A 16,539-nucleotide genomic window follows, 5' to 3' on the forward strand; every position below is an offset into this window, starting at 1 on the left:
TGGGAGAAGATGGGGGGGAAGCCTTGATTAGACTCATCTAGAACCTTCACTGGAGAAATCAAATCTGCTTGGGTTGCTGTTATTAGAGGGGATGATGGTTTTGCTAGTGGGTGTTGGCCTTCAAATCCAGCTCTCAGACAATGATCATTGCAACAAGCAGCTTCTAAAGCGTAGTCCACTGATGACAGGAATCCCCTGGCACCTGTTCACCAAGCTCAGCTCTGCCTCCAGCCCTGGGCAAGGCGGACTGCAGACACCACTTGGGTTTACAATGAGAAAGGGCTCTACTGCCAGGATGTAGAGGAGGAAGGGTGCTGCACACACTGCTCTTGGTGAACTCGACCCAGATTCGGCAAAGCCTGGCTCTTAGTTCATGTCCTGCTCTGCCCTGTGCTTGGGGGTTCACAGGAGCAGGTCTTAACAGGACAGTCACCTCAATGAGACTCCCCTCCTGACCGTGGGCTTTCATGTGGGACACAGACCTAATTGCCTTTCCATTACTTTCAACAAGGAGTGAATGTAGGAGGGAGACCAAAATTTCAAAAACTTGGAAAAAGAAAAAGGTATCCCTTTTGTGTTCCAATTTAAAAGGCAAAACAGGTTCAATGCAGAACATTGTTCTCTTAATGTGTATAGATCTTGGTAGTAGATCAGGGATGGTATCTGATTCTAGTTTGGGATTGTAATTTATATAATTTTTTTTACAAAGTGTGGAGGAAAGGTAGATGGCGTGTCTGTGTTCTTCACTCTATAATTTCTCCCTTTAGGGGAATACAATTTGCTGAAGAACATTTTCCTATCGTTATTCCATCTGAGACACAAAATACTCTCCCCATTTAGTACTTCAAACATAGAGCCTTATGTATAAATACAAACATCTAAAATACTTTCATTGAGGCTGGGTGCGGTGGCTCATGCCTGTAATCCCAACATTTTGGGAGGCCGAGGCGGGCAGATCACTTGAAGCCAGGAGTTGGAGACCCATCTACCAACATGGCGAAACCCTGTCTCTGCTAAAAATATAAAAAAATCCCAGCTGCTCAGGAGGCTGAGTCATGAGAATCACTTGAACCCGGGAGGTGGACGTTGCAGTGAGAGCTAACTGCAATCCAGCCTGGATGACAGAACAAGAATCTGTCTCAAAAAAGTTAAATTAAAAAAAAAAATACTTTCATCAAAAAAGTATCACCGGGCCAGGCGCGGTGGCTCAAGCCTGTAATCCCAGCACTTTGGGAGGCTGAGATGGGCGGATCACGAGGTCAGGAGATCGAGATCATCCTGGCTAACGCAGTGAAACCCCGTCTCTACTAAAATTACAAAAAAATTAGCCAGGCATGGTGGCGGGCACCTGTAGTCTCAGCTACTCGGGAGGCTGAGGCAGGAGAATGGCATGAACCTGGGAGGCGGAGGTTGCAGTGAGCCGAGATCGCGCCACTGCACTCCAGCCTGGGCGACAGAGCGAGACTCTGTCTCAAAAAAAAAAGTATTACCATTTTTTCAACTCATTTCAGTATATTTTTGTGTCTATTGTCCTATGAGGTGAGATTTAACAAGTTGGTGGGCTTTGTGTTAATCTGGAGAGGAAACACCCCATCCAGGGCCTGCTACTACCCAGCTTCAGATATTGCATAAAAAAAATATAGTCAGATGCTGTCAGATCTTGACTTTTCTGGGGAAGCCAGATATACAGGTCTCTATGTGAAATGTACCATTAAAAGAATATGGAGTAGGCCAAACAAAGCAGCTCTGTGAACTACTGATTTTCAATTCCTGGTGCTAGACATACCCTCAGCTGTTCGGACCCTGCCCCAGTGCCCTTTCTACCAGTATATGGCTTGTCCCCACAGCCCTCTGGCACTTCTTTTTTACCCTTCACTGGGGCTGACTTTCTTTACAATGAAGTGGCAGAGAGATTCCACAGGAGTGAGTGGATGACAGCCTTCCTGGGAGGTGATTGTGTGGTGAGACAAAGGCACCCAGGAGTCCAGGTTCTCCTTTCTCTTCCTCGGCCTGGTGCCTTACCCTGAGTCACCAGGCCTGGGAAAACCCAGGAGTTCAGACTGATGGGAAAGTCCTAGCTCATTCCAAACTCTGGCAGGATGAAGCTGCCAGTTACTGAAGACAGAAAAGAGGTAGGGATGGCAAATAACTGTCTGCTTGACTCTCAGCTGTCCAGGCAGAGCCTGGAGAGGAGGCAGCTGACTTCTGGGCTGGCCTGCCCAGGGTACCCACCCTTGAGGACCAGTGAGCAAGCCCACTTAGTGCTTTTTCCCTGGCCGCAGCTGCTGCAAGAGAGGGGCACAAAGTGGATTGCAGCATAAAAGCCTGAGAAAGTGTCTCCAAAAATAACACCTGAACAAAACCGCTTTGAACTTTTGCATTCATTAGACGCTTTTTCAGGGCCCTATGGCAGTGTTGATAATCTCAGAATTGTTCAGTCAGGCTCGGTGACAGGAAACCTATCCCCTTAGATACAGCCAGAATTCCAGAAAAGTCAAATAATGTGTTACATAGTCATGAGACAGCACTAGACTTCAAAGAGTCAGGTTTAAATGGAGAAATGCTAACGGAACAGAACACAGGGCTGACATAATTACAGGCTGTCTTCAACCTTGCTTCAATATGTACATAAATATGCAGAGAAAAATACCGGAAAGCAATACACAAAAATGTCCATTGTGGTTATATTTGGTTGTGGGATATGGGGGACTGTATTTTTCTATTTGTATGCTGCTCCTAAAAGGATCTACGACAGCTTACAGATCGACAAAGTATAATTGATTCAAAACTAAGTGAGAAAGAAGAGGCAAAGGGAAACATAGGGAAATAAGATTAAGGCGGAGGGGAGGTAAGTGCTGGAAACGTACGACACTGTCCGTTTCTGTATGTCAAAGACAGCCTAAAAGATCAATCATGATAATGATTATTAGTACTAGTAAGAGTATGTGAATATTTTGCCTGAGTTATTAAATATAACTAACTGTTCCTGATAATAAAGTTTGTATAGTTTATAAGTTATTTGGTAAGTCAGTGAATCTAAAGCATTATCATAGGCCTGGAACCTAGTAGGTAAATACTATTCCTACCATTCCTTATGTCCTATTACGTGTCTGTTATGACTAGAAGCACCGCCAGACTCTCAAACTCTGACCTCTCAGGGCTCACAGACCCTTCCCACCACACTGTATGCATGTATTCAACTCATGGTAAGTCCAATACATAACTATTGGTTTAATGAATCAGGGCCTCCGAATCTCAAACTTCAGTTGACATTTGAATCTTGCCCCCATGAAATCAGGTTTTTTTTGTTGCTCTTTTTTTTTTTTTTTTTTTTTTTTGAGGCAGAGTCTCACTCTGTTGCCCAGGCTGGAGTGCAATGGCATGATCTCAGCTCACTGCAACCTCTACCTCCCAGGATCAAGCGATACTCCTGCCTCAGCCCGCCTCTGCCTCCCAAAGTGCTGGGATTATAGGTATGAACCACCGCGCCTGGCAGAGATTAGTTTTTTTGTTTTTTTGAGATGGAGTCTCGCTCTGTCGCCTAAACTGGAGTACAGTGGCGCAATCTCGGCTCACTGCAACCTCTGCCTCCAGGGTTCTAGCAATTCTCTTGCCTCAGCCTCCGGAGTACTGGGATTACAGGCGCCTGCCACCACACCCAGCTAATTTTCGTATTTTTAGTAGAGACAGGGTTTCACTATGGCCAGGCTGGTCTCGAACTCCTGACCTCATGATCCACCCACCTCAGCCTCCGGAAGGGCTGGGATTACAGGCATGAGCCACCGCGTCCAGCCGACAGATTAGTTTTTTAAAGTTATAAATGTTCCCTTAAAATCCCCTGCTATTGGCCTGGTGTAGTGGCTCATGTCTATAATCTCTGCACTCTGGGAGGCTGGAACGGGATGATCCCTTCAGGGGTTTAAGACCAGCCTGGGCAACATAGGAAGACCTCTGCCTCTACAAAAAATTTTTTTTAAAAATTAGCTGGGCATGGCACACACTTGTATTCGCAGCTGCTCAGGGGGCTAAGGCAAGGGGGCTCCTTGAGCCCAGAAAGTCAAGGCTGCAATGAGCAGGGATTGCCACTGCTCTCCAGCCTGGGTGATGGAGGAGACTCTGTCTCAAAAAAGAAAACAGAAAAAAGCCAGGTGAGACAAAAAAGATCTCAGAGTGGAGAACTGACGCAGTGATTTTCCCCTAAAAGGAGCAGCCACTCCTCAGCTTCGCCTGGCTGTTGCTGCTGGGAACTGGGGCAAGTGTTGCTACTTTTCTCACATTTCAGAAGCTAGAAATTAAGCCTTTCGGGTAAAATTGTAGAATTTTGGCCAGGCACGGTGGCTCACACCCGTAACCCCAGCATTTTGGGAGGCCTGAGGTGGGCAGTTCACTTGCAACCAGCATGGCCAACATGGTGAGACCCCATCTCTACCAAAAATACAAAAATCAACCAGTCCCATAACCCGGTCTCAAAATAAAACAAATAATTTAAAAATAAATGAACGAATGTACAGAATTTAAGTGTGAGTTGTTTTTTTTAAAGCAACTATAGGAGCCAAGCAAAATCCATGTCAAGCTAAATGCAGCCCACTAGCTGCTTGCTTGCCAGCTTACTATCTCTGCCTGGTGCTCATTAGATTTATAAAAATTATTTGGGTAGATTGGAAGTTTTGTTATATTAGACAATTGCAATAATTTATAAAAATAAACTAAATATGTATAAATGAAGTTTGAAATATAAAGTATTTTTAAAACGCATTGTTTAAACTTTAGTAAATGTATAAATAATACAAAAATATTTATAAACTGAATTTAAGATGAAGAATGCAAGAGAGTTTTTAAAAGTTAAAACTTTAACAACCACCGTTGATTCATTATCCACATTTTGCAGATTACCTGCATCAGACGGTGAAACCAGGATGTCAAAACCTATCACTTTTCACCTCTAAAACTGTCATCTTTTTTTTTTAGATGGAGTCTTGCTGTGTCGCCCAGCCTAGAGTACAGTGGCACGATCTCAGCTCACTACAACCTCCATCTCCTGGGTTCAAGCAATGCTCTGCCTCAGCCTCCTGAGTAGCTGGGATTACAAGCATGCACCACCACACCCAGCTAATTTTTTTTGTATTTTTAGTAGAGATAGAGCTTCACCATCTTGATCAGGCTGGTCTTGAACTCCTGACCTCGTGATCCACCCACCTCGGCCTCCCAAAGTGCTGGGTTTACTGGCATGAGCCACCACGCCCGGCCAAAACTTTCATCTCTTAACTTTTGATTTCTAAACCTGTAATCTCACTAATTTGGGAAGCAGAGGTGGGAGGACTATGTGAGTCCAGGAGCTTAAGACCAGACTGGGCAACATATCCAGACTCTGACTCTACAAAAACTTCAAAAATGCCGGGTGCGGTGGCTCACGCTTGTAATCCCATTACTTTGGGAGGCCAAGGCGGGCGGATCACGAGGTCAGGAATTCGAGACCACGGTGAAACCCCGTCTGTACTAAAAAATACAAAAAATTAGCTGGGCGTGGTGGTGCATGCTTGTAGTCCCAGCTACTCGGAGAGGCTGAGGCAGGAGAATGGCGTGAACCCAGGAGGTGGAGCTTGCAGTGAGCCGAGATCGCGCCACTGCACTCCAACCTGGGTGACAGAGCGAGACTCCGTCTCAAGAAGAAAAAAAAAAACTTCAAAAATAAGCTAGGCAGGGAGATGCCCACCTGGGGCCCTAGCTACTTGGGAGGCTGAGGTGGGAAGATTGCTTGAGCAGGAGACCAACGCTGCAGTGAGCTATGAGCGCAGCAAACACTGCACCCCAGCCTGAGCAACAGAGCGAGACCCTGTCTCCAATAAACGTCAAAAGCCCGAACGAACACTCAGTTGTTAAATTCTCACAACAACCCTAGATTATCCAGTAATTTTATCACCATTTTGCAGATGAGGAGTCTGGCTTGGGAGTTTAGATTTTGCCCAAGTTTCTGGCCCACTGAGGATTCAAACCAGATTCACAGCTCTACCAACCTCTCATAAGCCTAAGCAAGAATCTGTGGACATCATCTCCTAAATGAGACCCAGGCTCTCCAACAGGCCCCATGGGGAGCTCACTGACACACGAGCACACTCTCATTTCACCGGACACAGGGACTAGCCCCTTTCCACTCCACTCCCAACAACACACGGAGAGCCTGCCAGGCTGGAAAATGGGGACCTCCTTGACTGGTCACCCCAACTTCCTTCATCATTCCAAGCCCCACACGACACTCTGATACCCGACCCTTCACCATCTCCCCAAAGACCACCTTTGCCCACCCAGGACTTGAAGACATTAGTTATACTGTGGTGAAGGTTCCAGATCCCTCAGACCCCGCATTGGTCTTCCTACCTGGAAAGAATTCAGTCCACAAGAGCTGGAAACCACTGGAGTCAGAGCTGGAAACTGCTGGATTCAGAGCTGGAGACCACTTCAGAGCTGGAGACCGCTTCAGTCAGAACTGGAAGCCACTAGTCGGAGACCGGGGAAGATAAGAGGCCTTAAATAGGTCCCATTTAGCCCCACCCACGCCTGTAATCTCCTTAATTTAATCAACCCAGTCCCACCCTAAGGCCGGTTTAATCCCTTCTCTCTGGTTGGAAGCCCCTGTTTTAGAGCTTGTTCTTTGGTTCTACACACACTCACGTCAAACCTCTTGTTCTGGTGACCCCGCCTGAGCAGGCCTGTCTGACACACACGTATGTGCTATGAGGACATTAGGGACCAAAACACTTGGGCCAGCCCACCCTGGCATCCCCCACCAAGGGAGAAGATAGGATGTTGGCAGGAAGATTCTAAACTCATCTGAGTAGCTGGGCAAGGTGGTGCATGCCTGTGATCCTAGCTCCTCGGGAGGCTGAGATGGAAGGATGGAGAGTTGGAGCCCAGCCTAGGCAAAATAGTGAGACCCCGTTTCCAAAGGAAAAAATAAAGCAAACAACAAAAAAGAAAGCATCTGTAAAACTAACACAGAAGAATAGAGAGGACAAGAATATGGAAGAAAATTCAGAAGAAACTAAAGAAATGAGATGAAACAAGCTCTGTAAGATATCAAAACACACTAACAAACTACAATGTAAAAAATAATAAATACTAAACTAATATTTGTATAAATTTGTATTTGTATAAATACAAAATAATAAATAATAAACTACAATCTAATAAATAAATAATAAACTACAATGTAATAAACTACAATGAACAAAACAATGTGGTAATAACCAAGGAGCAGCAAGATGAATGATTGAATAAAATGACCCAGAAATAGATTCCTGCTGTTAGGTTAAACAGGCATTTCAAATCAATTTTTAAAGTTAAGGATTACTAATAAATTTTCTAGAGTAACCAATTGTCAATTAGAAAAAAAAATTTGACTTAGACATATATCATATCATATATCAAAATTAATTCCAGAGATGTGGATTCGGGATGGAAAACAATGGAAAAAAATTAATTCCAGGAGAAAGACTTTAAAACTCAGATCACAGAAAAACCATGAATGAGATAACCCAAAAGAGCTATAGATTTGACAATATAGCTATGTAAAATTAGGCAAACCCAGTGGGAAAAAGTATTCCCACTGAACAGTATAATAAACAATAGACGGATCATTTATATTTCCAGTTTTCCCTCAAAGGTTCTGTTCACGTGAATCACCAATATCTATTTCATTTCTCCCTCATCACTGTTAGACACTAATGTTTCAAACAAATTGTACTAGCAGGAAGAAGTGTCCTATTCACGGTTTTAATATGTACTTCAAAAATTGGCATTTTTCATGATTGAATTAGTAGATCTATGTCTTTTGTGGTGTATTTTCTGCTTATTCCTTTTATTTATGGAATTCTTAGTGTCTGGCTTTGTAATTTTTATTTATTTATTTATTTATTTATTTATTTGAGACAGAGTCTCACTCTGTCACCCAGGCTGGAGTGCAATGGCGTGATCTCGGCTCACTGAAAGCTTCGCCTCCCTGGTTCAAGGGATTCTCCTGTCTCAGCCTCCTGAGTAGCTGGGATTACAGGCGCATGTCACCATGCCCAGCTAATTTTTGTATTTTTAGTAGAGCAGTGGTTTCATGATGTTGGTCAGGCTGGTCTCGAACTCCTAACCTCGTGATCTGCCCACCTCAGCCTCCCAAAGTGCTGGGATTACAGGCGTGAGCCACTGCGCCCAGCCTCTGGCTTTGTAATTTAAATGAACTCAACATTTATTAAGAAACATGACTTTTTTATCCTTTGACTTAATAATTATATTTACAGATACCCACATTGAAAATATATTTTATCCTTATGTTTGAAAATATTCATTACAGAGTAAAGAATAAAGATAAGAAAGACACAAACTACATGTCCAGAATGGGAGAGTGACTCGAGTAAGTTATGACACTTTCACTAGATAAGCAAGACTATCTGCAGTCACTTTAAAAAATGGCATTTACGGGCCAGGCATGGTGGTTCACGCCTGTAATCCCAGTACTTTGGGAGGCCGAGGCAGGAGGATCACGAGGTCAGGAGACTGAGACCATCCTGCCCAACAAGGTGAAACCCTGTCTCTACCAAAAATTCCAAAAATCAGCCGGGCATGGTGGCTCACGCCTGTAAGCCCAGTACTTTGGGAGGCCGAGGTGGGCGGATCAGAGGTCACAAGATCCAGACCATCCTGGCTAACAAGGTGAAACCTCATCTCTACTAAAAATACTAAAAATTAGCCAGGTGTGGTGGTGGGTGCCTGTAGTCCCAGCTACTCAGGAGGCTGAGGCAGGAGAATGGTGTGAACCCGGGAGGCAGAGCTTGCAGTGAGCCAAGATCGTGCCACTGCACTCCAGCTTGGGCAAAACAGCGAGACTCTGTCTCAGAAAAAAAGACATTTATGAAAACAATGTAGCAACATCAAAATGTTTATGATACAACACAACAAAAAAATGATAAGTTCAAAACAGAAATACCGGGTGCTATGGTCTGAATGTTTATGACTCCCCTCCCCCAATATTTATGTTGAAACCTAATCATCAAGGTGATGGTATTAGGACCCAGTGTCTTTGGGAGGTGATTAGGTCATGAGGGCTTTGCCCTCATGAATGGGATTACTGTACTATAAAAAAGGCCCAAGAGGTCAGGAGTTCGAGACCAGCCTGGCCAACATGGCAAAACCCCATCTCTACTACAAAAATTAGCCGGGTGTGGTGACAGGTATCTGTGATCCCAGCTATTCAGGAGACTGAGGCAGGAGAATCACTTGAACCTGGGAGATCGAAGTTGCAGTGAGCCGAGATCGTGCCACCACTCCAGCTTAGGCAACAGAGCAAGACTCCATCTAAAAAATAAAATAAAATGAAATAAAAAATAAGAGGCCCAAGAGAGACCCTTGCCACTTCCACCACGTGAAGACATAGCTAGCAGGTGCTGTTCTATGAACCAGGAAGCACCTCCTCACCAGACACCAAATATGCCAATGCCTCAATCTCCAATTTCCCAGCCTTGGAATTTTTAGAAACAAACTTTAAACCTCTGGACTTTTGTTTTGCTTTTTGTTTGTTTTTGGTTTTGTTTTTGTTTTTTTGAGACAGAATTTTACTCTTGTTGCCCAGACTGAAGTGCAGTGGTGCGATCTTGGCTCACCACAACCTCTGCCTCCCGTGTTGAAGCTATTCTCCTGCCTCAGCCTCCAGAGTAGCTGGGATTACAGGCGCCTGCCACCATATTCGGCTAATTTTTGTATTTTTAGTTGAGAAGGGGTTTCGCCATGTTAGCCAGGCTGGTCACGAACTCCTGACCTCTGGTGCTTCACCTGCCTCGGCCTCCCAAAGTGCTGGGATTACAGGCGTGAGCCACCACGCTCGGCCTGTTTTTTTATAAAATACCCAGTCTATGGTATTTTATTATTGCTGCTTGTGGTAAGAAAAAAATTAGGGGAAAAAACAGGCAATGCAACAAAGACAAGATGGATCTAGATTTGTCAGAACGATTGTTTTAGGGAGATAAGATTAAAGGGAGTATTTTAAATGTTCCTTATTTTTCCCAATTTTCTTTGATAGAGGTTTTGTTTTGTGAAGCGATGTTTTTTAAAGAGCACACCATCAAACCTTACATTTGATCAATGTACTTTAGTTGTTGAAGGAAAGACACAGAGAATGAAAAAAGATGTCAAGGAAAATAAAAGACAAAGGGAAAAAGAAAGAGGAGTTGAGACATTCACAGACAGCCACAAGGCAGACAGGGAATGTGAGTTGAGAAAGACGCTCAGAGATGGGGAAACCAAGCTCAAGAAAATTAAATAACTTGCCCAAGAGTGCCCAGCCAGCAAGAAGCAGAACCAAGGATTTGCAAACAGGTCTGTTGGACACTGATGCAAAATCAAAGCCTTTGGAGACTGGGGGATGTGAATGAGTCAAGGGGGACCCCTTACAGGGCAAGGGAATGATAGAGAGCACCCACTGAATGGGGCTGAGAGGCAGGGCCAGGGAAAGGCCAGTTCTGTGTGTTTCTGAAGCCCAGCCTGGCTCCTGCAATGATGTTAGTGTGGATCTGAAAGCACCTTCTCATTCCTGGAATTAAACCCCTCTCTGCTTAAAATAGCCACAACACAGGATCTCAGCTAGGGGCAGTTTTGCCCACAGGGGATATTTAGCAAAGTTTTGAGACATTTGTGTTGTCATAACTAGGGGCAAGGAGTGTAACCGGCATCTACTGGTAGGAGCCAGCAATGCTGCTAAAGATCCTATAATACAATGCACAGGACTGACCCCACCACCAAGAATGATCCAGCCCAGAAAGTCATTAGTGCCATAGTCAAGAAATCCTGAGCTGCAAAGACGCCGCCACTTTGCAATCTCTGTCCTAAATCTATGTCCCATCTACTGCGTGGTGCTGTTTCCAGTCCTGCCTAGGAAGCTTATTGTGTAAAGAATAATTCCTCTCTCCAAGAGACCCAGGGAAATGACCTTAAGGAAAGTCAAATGGTCAATTTCTTCTTCTAGTCCTCAGCATAGCAGATTCAGGGACTTTGGCATAAATTTGAAATACCTGGTATAACAATATGGAGCCTATATGAAAAAACACAGCTGCCACTTTAACTATAACATAGTACTGGGGACATAGAAATTCCAACACCTTTTAAGAAAAGGGTACACTCTCTGAAATGATGCTGACCTTTGTGCCTGGTATCAGAAAAGCTTCAGCTAACGATCAAGTTCAGGAACCAAGCTGTTGTAATCCAAATGATTTCTGATCTTTCATAAACCCTCATCCATCTCAAGCTTTACATAGTTGTTTGCTTTGTTTGTTTGTTTTTTCTTTTTTGAGACTGAGTCTTGCTCTATCACCCAGGCTGGAGTGCATTGGCAGGATCTCAGCTCACTGCAACTTCTGCCTCCCAGGTTCAAGTGATTCTCCTGCCTCAGCCTCCCAAGTAGCTGGGATTACAGGTGCCCGCCACCATGCCCAGCTAATTTTTGTATTTTTAGTAGAGACAGAGTTTCACCATGTTGGTCAGGCTGGTCTCAAACTCCTGACCTCAAGTGATCTGCCTGCCTCAGCCTCCCAAAGTGCTAGGATGACAGGCATGAGCCACCATGCCCAGCCATCAAACTTTACCTAGTTTTGACTTTGTTTTTTTGAGATGGAGTCTCACTCTGTCGCCCATGCTGGAGTACAGTGGCGCAATCTCAGCTCACTGCAACTTCTGACTCCTGGGTTCAAGCAATTCTCCTGCCTCAGCCTCCCGAGTAGCTGGGATTATAGGCGCCTGCCACCACACTTAGCTAATTTTTGTATTTTTAGTAGAGACAGGGTTTCACCATGTTGGTCAGGCTGGTCTCGAACTCCTGACCTCGTGATCTGCCCACCTCAGCCTCCCAAAGTGCTAGGATTACAGGCATGAGCCACCACGACCGGCTTGACGTTTTTTATAAATGCTTCTTTCTGGTAACACTTTCCACCCTTGGCTTCTGTGACACTGCATGTTTCTGGGTCCCCTCCCAGTTCTTGGTTCAGTTTGTTCTGCCATTGACTGCTTGGCACCCTCCCAGCACCTCCCTCACCCCTGTGAACAAGGTCTCTTCTCTACTTTCTCTAAATTCGACTGGTAACATATGCCTTGCGGGTCATTCCCCGGGGTTGGCTGGCCTTTTACCACCCTGCTGCCCCCGCATCCCTGAGATTCACGTGACCAGGGAGATCCTGCCACACAACTCCTGTCCCATCAAGTGGGACAGCAACAGGACATATGAAAGAATTCCATCAAGTTCAAGGTATTTGGGGTTTGATAGAAAAGATATTTTAACAATCCTAAGAACAGAAAACAAGCAAAAAGTCCAGAAAATCTAATCTAATCTATTTTTAAGCATCAAGTCTGATTAAAAGCAGAAAAATGTCCTCTTGTGAGGGTGGTCTGGGTGGCGATGCAGGCCATGCAGACTTCTGGGAGGAGATGAGGGCCTATCCCTTTCAGAGTTTTGGGGCCCTTGATAGAAGGACTGCAAAAATAAGCTCCAAACTCGGGTGGCATAATCTTGTCCCTTGATTAAATGATATTCTCTTGCCAGAAAAACTAACCCCAGGGAAGATTTAGAATTTAGAAGAGCTACAAGGTAAATCAAACCCAGAATATTCCATTTTTTGTAATGAATTTAAAAAAATCTGTACCTGTCTGTCATTTTAATTTCTTGAAATGTTAAGGATAATTTAGCATATTGGCATTTACAGTAGGTTAACCCAATGATTTTTTAAATTTTATTTTTATTTTTTAATTTTAATTTTATTTATGTATTTATTTTTATTTATTTTTTATTTATTCATTTATTTTTGAGACAGAGTCTCGCTCTGTCACTCAGGCTGGAGGGCAGTGGTGCAATCTCGGCTCACTGCAACCTCTACCTCCCAGTTTCAAGGGATTCTCATGCCTCAGCCTCTGGAGTAGCTGGGATTATAGGCGGGTGCCATCATGCCCAGCTAGCTTCTGTATTTTTAGTAGAGATGGGGTTTTGCCATGGATTTCCCAGGCTGCTCTAAAACTCCTAAACTCAAGTGATCTGCCGGCCTCAGCCTCACAAAGTGCTGGGATTACAGGGAGGATCCACCACGCCAGGCCTAACCTAGTGATTATAATTTAAAATAGGTAATTGAGGCCAAGCACCGTGGCTCACGCCTGTAATCCTAGCACTTTGGGAGGCTTAGGCGGGCGGATCACCTGAGGTCGGGAGTTCGAAACCGGCCTGACCAAAATAGAGAAACTCCATCTCTACTAAAAATACGAAAGATTAGCAGGGCACGGTGGCGCATGCCTGTAATCCCAGCTACTCGGGAGGCTGAGGCAGGAGAATCCGCTTGAAATTCCTGGGAGGTGGAGGTTGCAGTGAGCCGAGATCACGCCATTGCACTTCAGCCTGGGCAATGAGTGAAACTCCATCTCTAAATAAATAAATATAAAAATAATTGATTTAGACTTGTGAATTTAAGTTGAAATCTTTTTTTTCTGCATTGGAACTCTGATTAAGTTGAAATCTCATTAAGTTTGTAAATCATGTTAGAACCCCGATGAGAACTTCAGATCCATCATTTTTAGGTTTAATTCATTAGATTTATAAAAAATTATTCAGATATATTGAAAGATTTGTTATATTAGACAATTGAAGTAACTTGTAAAAATAAACTAAATATATTAAAAGTATAAATGAAGTTCAAAGAGTAATTAAAGTGCTTTTAAAATAGGTTGTTTAAACTTTAGTTACTTTAGAAATAGTACAAAAATATTTATAAACTGAATTTAAGAAGATGAAGAAAACAAGAGAGTTTTTAAAAGTTAAAACTTTAACAAATTTAAAATGCTATTTCAAAAACCAAAATCATTTCTGGAAAATCTTTTCCATGCATAAAACCCAACTGTCAAGGGCACACAAAAAAATAAAAAACAAACAAAAAACACCCATTTGAAACATGTGTTTGGCCAGGCGCGGTGGCTCACACCTGTGATCCCAGCACTTTGGGAGGCTAAGGAGGGCGGATCACTTGAGGTCGGGAATTCGAGACCAGCCTGGCCAAAGAGGTGAAACCCTGTCTCTACTAAAAATACAAAAATTAGCCACGCATGATGGTGCCCACCTGTAGTCCCAGCTGCTGGGGAGGCTGAGGCAGGAGAATCGCTGGAGCCCAGAAGGCAGAGGTTGCAGTGAACTGAGATGGCACCACTGCACTCCAGCCTGGGCAACAGAGTAAGACTCCATCTCAAAAAACAAAACAAAACAAAACAAAAAACAAAGAAAGATGGGTTAAATTAGAATGCAAGTTTTTCTTTAAAAAAAAAAAATTGGGCCGGGTGCAGTGGCTCACGCCTGTAATCTCAGCACTTTGGGAGGCCACGGCGGGTGGATCACGAAGTCGGGAGATCGAGACCATCCTGGCTAACATGGTGAAACCCTGTCTCTACTAAAAATACAAAAAAAAATTAGCCAGGCGTGGTGGCCGGTGCCTGTAGTCCCAGCTACTTGGGAGGCTGAAGCAGGAAAATGGCATGAACCCGGGAGGCGGAGCTTGCAGTGAGCCGAGATTGCGCCACCGCCCTCCGGGGTGGGCCCCACCCTCAAAAAAAAAAAAAAAAAAAAAAAAATTGGCCCAGCACTGTGGCTCACACCTATAATCCCAGCACTTTGGGAGGCCTAGGCGGGCAGATAACATGAAACCAGGAGTTTGAGACCAGCCTGGCCAACATGGCGAAACCCCATCTTTACTAAAAATGCAAAAATTGGTCGGACATGGTGGTGCATGTCTGTAATCCCAGCTACTCGGGAGGCTGAGGCAGGAAAATCACTTGAGCCCGGGAGGTGGAGGTTGCAGTGAGCCGAGATCGCACCATTGCATTCCAGCCTGGGTGACAGAGTGAAACTCTGTCTCAAAAAATAAAAAAAAAATTGTAAAAATTATTTATTTATTTGTTTTAACTAGTCTCATGACTGGCTATGAATGCAAGTTTTTCTAAGTTTTTGGGTAAATGAATCTTTCTGGGGAGCTTTTTGTGTGTGTTCACAAAGGTCCTTGTCCTAAAGGAAGTTAAGAGCCTTTTTTCCTGTAGCAGAAGCAACTTGTCTCCTTCTCTCTCCAGCCCCACAGGACAGTAGCTGCTGAGAACATCACCTGGGAAGCCACCAGTACCCTACATGTAATAGTCTGTAAAACCGTTTCACTAGTGTGACCCTCTCAAGCAAGTACTTCACACAGAGATCACTCTCTACCCAGCAACCCAAATTTTGTCAGCTTTCACCCTCTTCTTTGACAAAAATATCTGGCCAATTACTTAATTCTGTTTCTCTTCCTATTGAATTCCCTAGTTCTATTGATTTCTGAAATTACCTGATTCTATTGATCAATTCTATTGGAAATCAACAGAATTTGGTAGTTGGAGATTTCCTTCCTCTTTGCCACAAGAATCTAAACTGCCATGAGACCCTAGCAATGCTTCTCTCTCTCTCTCTCTTTTTTTTTGAGACAGAGTCTTGCCCTGTGGCCCAGGCTGGAGTGCAGTGGCACAATCTCGGCTCACTGCAACCTCCGCCTCCCGGATTCAAGCTATTCTCGTGCTTCAGCCTCCTGAGTAGCTGGGATTACAGGCACACACCACTACACTCAGCTAAGTTTTGTATTTTTAGCAGAGATGAGATTTCACCATGTTGGCCAGTCTGGTCTTGAACTCCTGACCTCAAGTGATTCACCCGCCTCAGCCTCCCAAGGGCTGGGATTACAAGCATGAGCCACCGCACCTGGCCTACTTCCCCTTTAATGTTCCCTATTTTGTTTCCTTTCTCCCAGTCCTGCCTTCTCTCGTCTGCCCCTCACACTAGTATCAGCGCAGCCCTGGACCAACAGCTCTCCATGCCACTCTGCTGTCTTCTGCAAACGGAATGACTTTCCCCAAAATACTATTTGCTGCCTGGACAACACGGCAAGACCCTGGCTCTACTAAAACATTTCTAAAAATTAGCCAGGTGTGGTGGCACATGCCTGTAGTCTCAGCTATTTGGGATGATCACTTGAGCCTAGGAAGTTGAGGCTTCAGTGAGCTATGATTGCAATGGACTGAGCCTGGGCAATGGAGTGCAACCCCGTCTCTAAAAAAAAAAAAAAAAAAAAAAAAAAAAAATGTGTTGTGGCAAAGAATTCTGTGGCTCCCTGCTCCTTCTATGGCAGATTTCGTCACCCAGGCATTGATGACTTCATATAGACTCCACAAGCCATACCAATGGGCAGACCTGTGTGCGCATTGCTCATTCCTGCCTTTATCCATTTATGGGGAATTTATCCATTTATTATCCACATATGGGGAATGCCCTTGAAGTGCCCTTCGCTTTGCCTCTGGAAATCCGTCTTCTTTCAGGACTCACATCCTCCACAAAGATTTAGGGATCTCTTTCTCCTTACAGGCACACACCACCACACCTGGTTAATTTTTGCATTTTTAGTAGATACGGGGTTTCGTCATGTTGGCCAGGCTGGTCTCCAACTCCTGACCTCAAGTGATCCACCT

Source organism: Hylobates moloch, unplaced genomic scaffold (assembly GCF_009828535.3).
Source record: "Hylobates moloch isolate HMO894 unplaced genomic scaffold, HMol_V3 SCAFFOLD_17, whole genome shotgun sequence".
In the NCBI taxonomy this organism is placed as follows: Eukaryota; Metazoa; Chordata; class Mammalia; order Primates; family Hylobatidae; genus Hylobates; species Hylobates moloch.